This window comes from Tachyglossus aculeatus, chromosome 12 (assembly GCF_015852505.1).
Source record: "Tachyglossus aculeatus isolate mTacAcu1 chromosome 12, mTacAcu1.pri, whole genome shotgun sequence".
In the NCBI taxonomy this organism is placed as follows: domain Eukaryota; kingdom Metazoa; phylum Chordata; class Mammalia; order Monotremata; family Tachyglossidae; genus Tachyglossus; species Tachyglossus aculeatus.
This window is the reverse complement of record NC_052077.1, coordinates 24,982,485-24,990,300: the sequence shown is the minus strand read 5'-3', so window position 1 is coordinate 24,990,300 and position 7,816 is coordinate 24,982,485.

Below are 7,816 nucleotides of genomic sequence, written 5' to 3'. Positions count from 1 at the left end.
TATTTTATTTTATTAATATGTTTTGTTTTGTTGTCTGTCCCCCCCTTCTAGACTGTGAGCCCACTGTTGGGTAGGGACCATCTCTATATGTTGCCAACTTGTACTTCCCAAGCGCTTAGTACAGTGCTCTGCACACAGTAAGAGCTCAATAAATACAATTGAATGAATGAATGAATGAAGTTCCTTACCATGGGCTTTAAAGCACTCAATCACCTTATCCCTTCCTCCCTCACCTCGCTGCTCTCCTACTGCAACTTTGAGTCATTCATTCAATTGTATTCATTCATTCATTCATATTTATTGAGCACTTACTGTGTGCAGAGCACTATACTAAGCACTTGGAAAGTACAATTCAGCAACAAAGAGAGACAATCCCTGCCCACAATGGGCTCAGAGTCTAGAAGGGGGGAGACAGACATCAAAAGTAAACACGCATCAATAACATCAATATAATTAGAATTAGATATATACATATATACATCAGAACAAGTAAAACAGACAAATATGAATAAATAGAATTATAGATATGTACAAATATACACAAGTGCTGTGGGGCAGGGAGGGGGTTAGAGCAAAGGGAGTGAGTCAGGGCAAGTTGGAAGGGGAGCTGAGGAAACAGGGGGCTTACTTCACTCCTCTAATACCAACCTACTCACTGTGCCTTGATCTCGTCTATCTCATAGCCAAACTCTTGCCCACACCCTGCTTCTGGCCTGGAATGCCCTCCTTCTTCATTTCAGAAAGACGACCATTCTTTCCACCTTCAAAGCCTTTTTGAAGGCACACCTCCTCCAAGAGGCCTCCCCTGACTAAACCCTCATTTCCTCTTCTCCCTTCTCTTATGCATCACTCTCCAGCCCCATAGCACTTATGTACGTATCCGTAATATATTTATTAATGTCTGTCTCCCCCTCTAGACTGTAAGCTCATTTTGGGCAGGAATGTCTCTACCAACTCTGTTATACTGTACTCTTCCAAGTGTAATACAGCACTCTGCACATAGTAAGTGCTCAATAAACACAACTGATGAATAAATACAACAATACAAAAGCAGGAAAAACCCTTTTAAACAGCAGCGTGGCTCAGTGGAAAGAGCACAGGCTTTGGAGTCAGAGGTTATGGGTTCAAATCCCAGCTCCGCCACTTGTCAGCTGTGTGACTTCGGGCAAGTCACTTAACTTCTCTGGGCCTCAGTTACCTCCTCTGTAAAATGAGGATTAAGACTGTGAGCCCCCCGTGGGACAACCTGATCACCTTGTAACCTCCCCAGTGCTTAGAACAGTGCTTGGCACATAGTATGTGCTTAACAAATACCAACATTATTATTATTATTATTATTATTAATAAAGTAATTGAGTTTATTCTTCTGATTGTTACCCTTAACAGCACGTAGGTCCCAGAAGTGCTCCTTAGGAGTAATGTATTTATCAGAATCTTGGTGGCCTGGAGGAATGAACCAATTTCTCCAAGTGGTAGTGCTACTATGTGTGCCTACAGAAAGGGCAGAGTGTGAACTGCACTTCATATTGGAAGCTGACACTATTGACAGTAGGAATGTATTCACTCATTTTAAGTGCTGGAAAGGGCAAAATCCAGCCAGCATCAGTTGTATGAGAAGATAGTCCTTTGCAGTGGTGATATTTTTGCTCTGTGCAGCACTCCTCTGAGAAATCTTCCTTGGTGAATTTCCAGTGCCTCATCTTGCATCCAATTGTTGGTACTTATGCTTTTGTATTGCAGTTAGGTGTGTGGATATATACATATTATTCAGCTATTCCTTCTGGGCATTCTTGTGTCATTTTCAATCTATTGTATGCAGAGCACTGTATTAAGCCACTGGGAGAGTACAATACAGCAGAGTTGGTAGACATATTCCCTGCTCATCAAGAGTTTCCGGTCTAGAGTGAGGAGACAGATATTAAAATAAATTATGGCTGTGTACATAAGTGCTGTTGGGGCTAAAGGTGGGGTGAATATCAAATGCCTGGGCAAGCTCATTATTGGCAGGGAACATGTCTGCTAATTCTGCTGTATCCTCCCAAGTGCTTAGTAAGGTGCTGTGCACATAGGTGCTTAATAAATACCACTGATTGATTGATTCACTTGCCCTGCCATTGAAGCTGTCTGGGTGATGAGCACTATTAACAGTAATAATAGTAGTAATAGTATTTATAAAACACTATGTACTGGGGTAAATGCAAGATAATCAGGTTGGACACAGTCCCTGTCATATGTGGAGCTCATATGCTGAGAAGAATAGATATTTTATACCCATTTTACAGATGAGAAAACTGAGGCATGGCTTATTGTGCACAAGGAACATGCCTATAAACTCTCCTATATTGTACTCTCCCAAGTGCTTAGTATAGTGTTCTGCACACAGTAAGCACCAAAATACAATTGATTGAGAAGTGCAGTGACTTGCCTAAGGTCACACATAGGCAAGTAGCAGGACTGGGATTAGAACCCAGATCCTCTGCCAGGCCCAGGCTTCTTCCACTAGGCCACACTGTTTTCTCACTGCTGAAGTATTGGTGCATAGATAGCTCTTGATCTTGCCTTGCCATTTAATTTTGAGCTTGCCTCTTAGCTGGTACTGAAGAAACTACTCAAGATGTCAAACATGCCTTCTGATGTTTATCCAATTTTCTCAGAAGTTAAATCTTTTCGTTTAGTTTCATTGTTGTACATTGTCAAAACTTCCAATGGGCATACTGCTCTTGTTTACCTGATTTGTTTTTTCTTTGCCTAGCTATGCTTCATTAGATACCGTGATGTCTAAGTAGTAGACTTGGGTCCACTTGGTGTTTAGGCCCAGCAATAGTGTTGAAGGTTTTATTCCTAAAGATATCTTACATGATAAAGGTCTAGCTAGTTAATTTGTTTATGCTCAGAATTACTAATTCTCCAACCAGCTAGATGCGTCCTCTTGCTAAAAGTCATAGTGAACATAATAAATTGGTGGATAGTGCTCATTTGTCAAAATGTAGACACTTTTTTTTCCTTTGTGTGGAAATGATTTCATTGGTTGGTATTTGGGGTTGGAAGGAACAGGGGATTCATAAAAATGAAATCTGGGGAATAAATTTCACACCCATAAAATCCTCTGCTTTTATCACTGTTGAAATATAATGGAATGTGCCAGGATCCTTCAGTGTTCAGCCATTGTTTTGACATCTTAAAGTGGCGTAGATGTCACGCAATATAGTCTGAAAAACTGCAGATGAGGTTAGTTTGGTCACTTTGGAAACCACACACTCTTTAAAGTAGTACTCATATTTGGAAACATTGTAATCGACCTCCTCCCCCCTACAATCAAGGAGTCCATTATTATGTTATCTGTTGTGTTACCAGAGTTACAGGAGAAAATGTCTGGAAAGGATGCTAGGGTACATGTTGCATCAAGTTCTATCTATCAGGATTTTGCTAAGTGTAAGAACGATGTACATTTAAAAGGAATAACTATTCTTTGCATGTATATGAAACAGACACTTACCTTCTCACTTTGGGGATCCCTTAAATAGCATGAGAAGGGAGAGGATCTGGATCAGATCAAGGGGGAGTGAGTCTTGTAAGGTCAAGGTGATTAGCAACCAATCAGGAGTATCTCACATTTCTGACTCCCAAAAAGACACTTCCTGCGTCACGTGCATTCCCATTCTTTTGGGGGTTTTGGCTTAAAATAGCCTCAGATCTGTATCAGAGCAAAGTTGTTTGACCCCACACAAACATTTTTCTCTTCGGCCATTTGAGAGTTGGCCATTTCTAGCCTTAATGCTTCCATAAAGGTCAAGGTGGTTGATGGAAGAGGTGATGGGGAAAGAGAAATTGGGTATAGAGAGAAGCTGCATGGCCTAATGAAAAGCCTGTAAATCAGGGGACCAGGTTTTAATCCCTGCTCTGCCACTTTTTTAGTGGTATTTAATAATAATGATGGCATTTTTAAGCGCTTACTATGTGTCAAGTACTGTTCTAAGCACTGGGGTAGATACAAGCTAATGAGATTGGTCACAGTCCCTGTCCCACATATGGCTCACAGTCTTAATCCCTATGTTACAGTTGGGGGAACTGAGGCACAGAGAAGTGAAGTGACTTGACAAGCGGTGGAGCTGGGACTTGAACCCAGAAACTTCTGAGTCCCAGAGCCGTGCTCTAACCACCATGCAGTGCTGCTTCCATTTGTTAAGCATTTACTATGTGCCACGTGCTGTACTGAGCACTGGGACAGACACAAGCCTGGCAGGCTGGATACAGTCCATGTCCCACATGGGGCTTGCAGTCTTAATTAACATTTTACAGATGAAATAACTGAGGCACAGAGAAGTTAAGTAAATTGCCTCAAATCACACAGCAGATGTGGTGAGTAGAGAGCTCTGCACACAGTAAGCACTCAATAAATACGATTGAGTGAATGAATGAATGAATGGTGGATTGGGATTAGAACTCAGGTCTTCAGACTCCCAGGCCAGTGCTTTATCACTACGTCATGTTGCTTCTCCCCTGCCATTTGACCTTGGGCAAGTCACTTTACTTCTGTGTGTGTCAGCTTCCTGTAAAATGGGGATTCAATACCTGACTATCCTCCTACTTACAACTCTAAGCCCTATGTGGGAGAGGGCCTGTGTCCTACCTGATTATCTACTACAGCTCTTAATATAGTGTTTGGTACATAGTAAGTGCTTAACGGATACCACTATTATTATCTAGGATTTCCAAATATATATTTATTATCTGGGTTTAGGTAACTATACCAACATTAATTTGTGTAAACATCCCAGTATTTTCGATGGTATCTCATTTCAGGTTAGAAGTGATCAGACTTTGGCTTTCAGTAGCTGTTTCAGGGATAGTTTTGTGAGGTTTTTAAAAATTCCCTTCATACCTTCTTCCACCAGAGTAATGTTTTGGTGTTTTGGCGTTTTTTTCCCCCCAGATGCTTAGAAAATTGAACTCCACATAGGAGTGTCTGTGTAATCCCATCCCAAACCACCCCAGCTATGGGACATTCACTTGCCTGTCCAATTGGCCACCTGCTTTTTTCAACCCTATCCCTAATTGATTGGAGAGCAACCATATCAGAGAACGTTTCTGATAAAAGTCTAGTTTCTACTAATTAGAGACCGTCTTGGACTGGAGATGCTCTCCAGTGGGAGGTGTTTCCGATCCTTTACAACCAATGACAACCAAATGGGCATCCTGGAGCCCATACCAAGGTGGGGGCAAGGGTCACAGCTAACCTCAGCCTCAAATACAGTCCCAGTATTCAAGATACATAGATTAATTTTGATCAATCCCTGCCCTGAAACCTAGATAAATATGTCCCAAACTTCCCTAAGAACTTTCACCCTCATTAAATAGCACAAGTACCCATTTCTTGAAGGTACAGATAGTGAATATAGTCCTTGTCTTGTAGCGCTGAGGATATGGTTAGCTCAGTCCTAGCAGAAATTTAACTGGTGGTTACTCTAGTCGGACACCTTTCAGCCCTTCAGTGGATCACAGAGCATTTTCTTGTTTAGAGTCTTAATATTCAAGAATACAAATTACCATCATTTTCAGCCCAAGCATCATTTATTCATGACCAAAAGGGGCCCAAGGAGGCAGGGCCATGAACAACAAAGCCAACATTAGAGAAACATGGAGAGTTTCTCAGTCCATGTCTGTTGGCTCTGTATCCTGCATCCTGGCAAATTCATCCCAGACAAGGCCAGGACAGAGGGGGTTTGGTCAAAGATTTAGAGCCACATTAAATGCTTTTATAATATTCATGCCTCAAATTAGCTTTTAAAGTCCTTCATGACAAAATACAACATGTTTCAAAATTTGTGGGGAGGTTTCCTTTTAAAAGGTACATAGAGTAAGATGAGAAATTATGGTATTTAATATACCTGCATTTTTTTACGGAATGAAAACAATCAGGAAAAACTACCTTGGATTTTGCTTTCAGGGAAATAGTATTCTATGTTCAGCAGAAAGCATTAATTTTCAAAAGTGATTTGAAAGAACACATCTGCTCACCTTTAAATTGCTCCAATGTATAACGTAATTTTTTGGTTCCCCATCATGGTCTCCTTCAGAGTACTAATGGTCAATTTGATTCACTGTTGCTCAACAGAAGTTTGTTCATCGAGATATCCTGGTAACACTTCAAACCTTCCTTGAACATCTGTAAGCCATCAAACCTTAAACAGCTAGTCACCTCCAGTTTCCCACACTCTCCTTCCTCTCTGTGTAATTTCACAATCTAAATGTTTTTGCTACTTAGTGAATGTTTTAGTTTCTTCTTCTCCTCTTCCTGCCCCTGTTTTAGAGAGGATCAGCAGCAAAAGCAAAAAGGGTCACTAGGACTCAATGGGCTTTAAGGACCTATTGGCTGTATCCCCAAAGCAGAGCCCAGAAGGCATCTGGTCCAGTTCCTGAGAATGCACCTCCCAAAGTTCCTTCTTCCCTGAATCTGCGTAGAGGGTTGAGAAGCAGTATAGCCTCCTGGAAAGAGCAAGGACCTGGGAATCAGAAGGACCTAGGTTCGAATTCCAACTTCACTTGCCAAAAATCACAAAGCAGACAAATCACTTAGGCTTTTCTCTGCCCCAGTTACCACATCTGTAAAATGGGGATTAAGACTGTGAGTCCCATTTGGTACATGGACTATGTCCAACTTGATTATCTTGTATCTACCCAGCAGTTCTTAGTATGCTGCCTGGCACATAGTAAGTACTTAAATAACATAAAGGTGGTGGGGAGTTTCTAACTTTTGTCTGTCTTGGGATGGTTTATTTTGGCTGTTCCTGTATAGGTAGGATCAATCAAGGGTATTTACTGATCACTTACTCTGTGCAGAGCATTATACTAACCACTTTGGAGGGTACAATACAACAGAAGAGCTGAAGGTGAGAGGGAACCACCAGTAGCATTAAGAGGCTTTAAAGCACTCAATCACCTTGCTCCCTTTTCACCTCACTATTCTCATACTACAACCCAGTATACACACTTAGCTCCTCTGATGTCAACCTACTCACTGTACTTCGATCTCATCTATCTTGTTGTCAACCTCTCACCCTTGTCCTGCCTCTGGCCTGGGATGCCCTCCTTCTTCATAATCCAAAAGACAATTACTTCCCCTGTCTTCAAGGTCTTATTGAAGGTACATCTCCTCCAAGAGGCCTTTCTGACTATGCCTTATTTTCCTTTCCTTGCACCCCTTTCTACCCTTCTGTGTCACCCTGACTTGCTCCCATTATTCATCACCCCCTTCCAGCCCCAAAGCACGTATGTACATATCTGTAATTTATGTGTATTAATGTCTATCTCCCCCTCTAAACTGTTAGCTCTTTATGGGCAGGGAATGTGTCTGTTTTATTGTTATTCTGTTCTCTCCCAAGTGCTTAGTATTCACTCATTCAATCAATCATATTTATTGAGCGCTTACTGTGCACTGTACTAAGCGCTTGCAAAGTACAAATCGGCAACATATAGAGCCGGTCCCTACCCAACATCGGGCTTACAGTCTAGAAGGGGGAGACAGACAACAAAACAAAACAAGTAGATAGGTGTCAATACCATCAGAATAAATAGAATTATGGCTAAACACACGTTAATAAAATAGAGTAATAAATATGTACAAATAAAATAAATGATGTAATAAATATGTACAAAAATACACAAGTGCTGTGGGGAGGGGAAGGGGGTAGGGTAGAGGGAGGGAAGGGGGAGTACAGTGTTCTGTATCCAGTTAAGTGCTCAGAAACGATTGATTACTGTGTGCAGCGCCTTTACAAGAAGATGGGGCAAAGAGGAAGTGTTTAGATAAAGAATA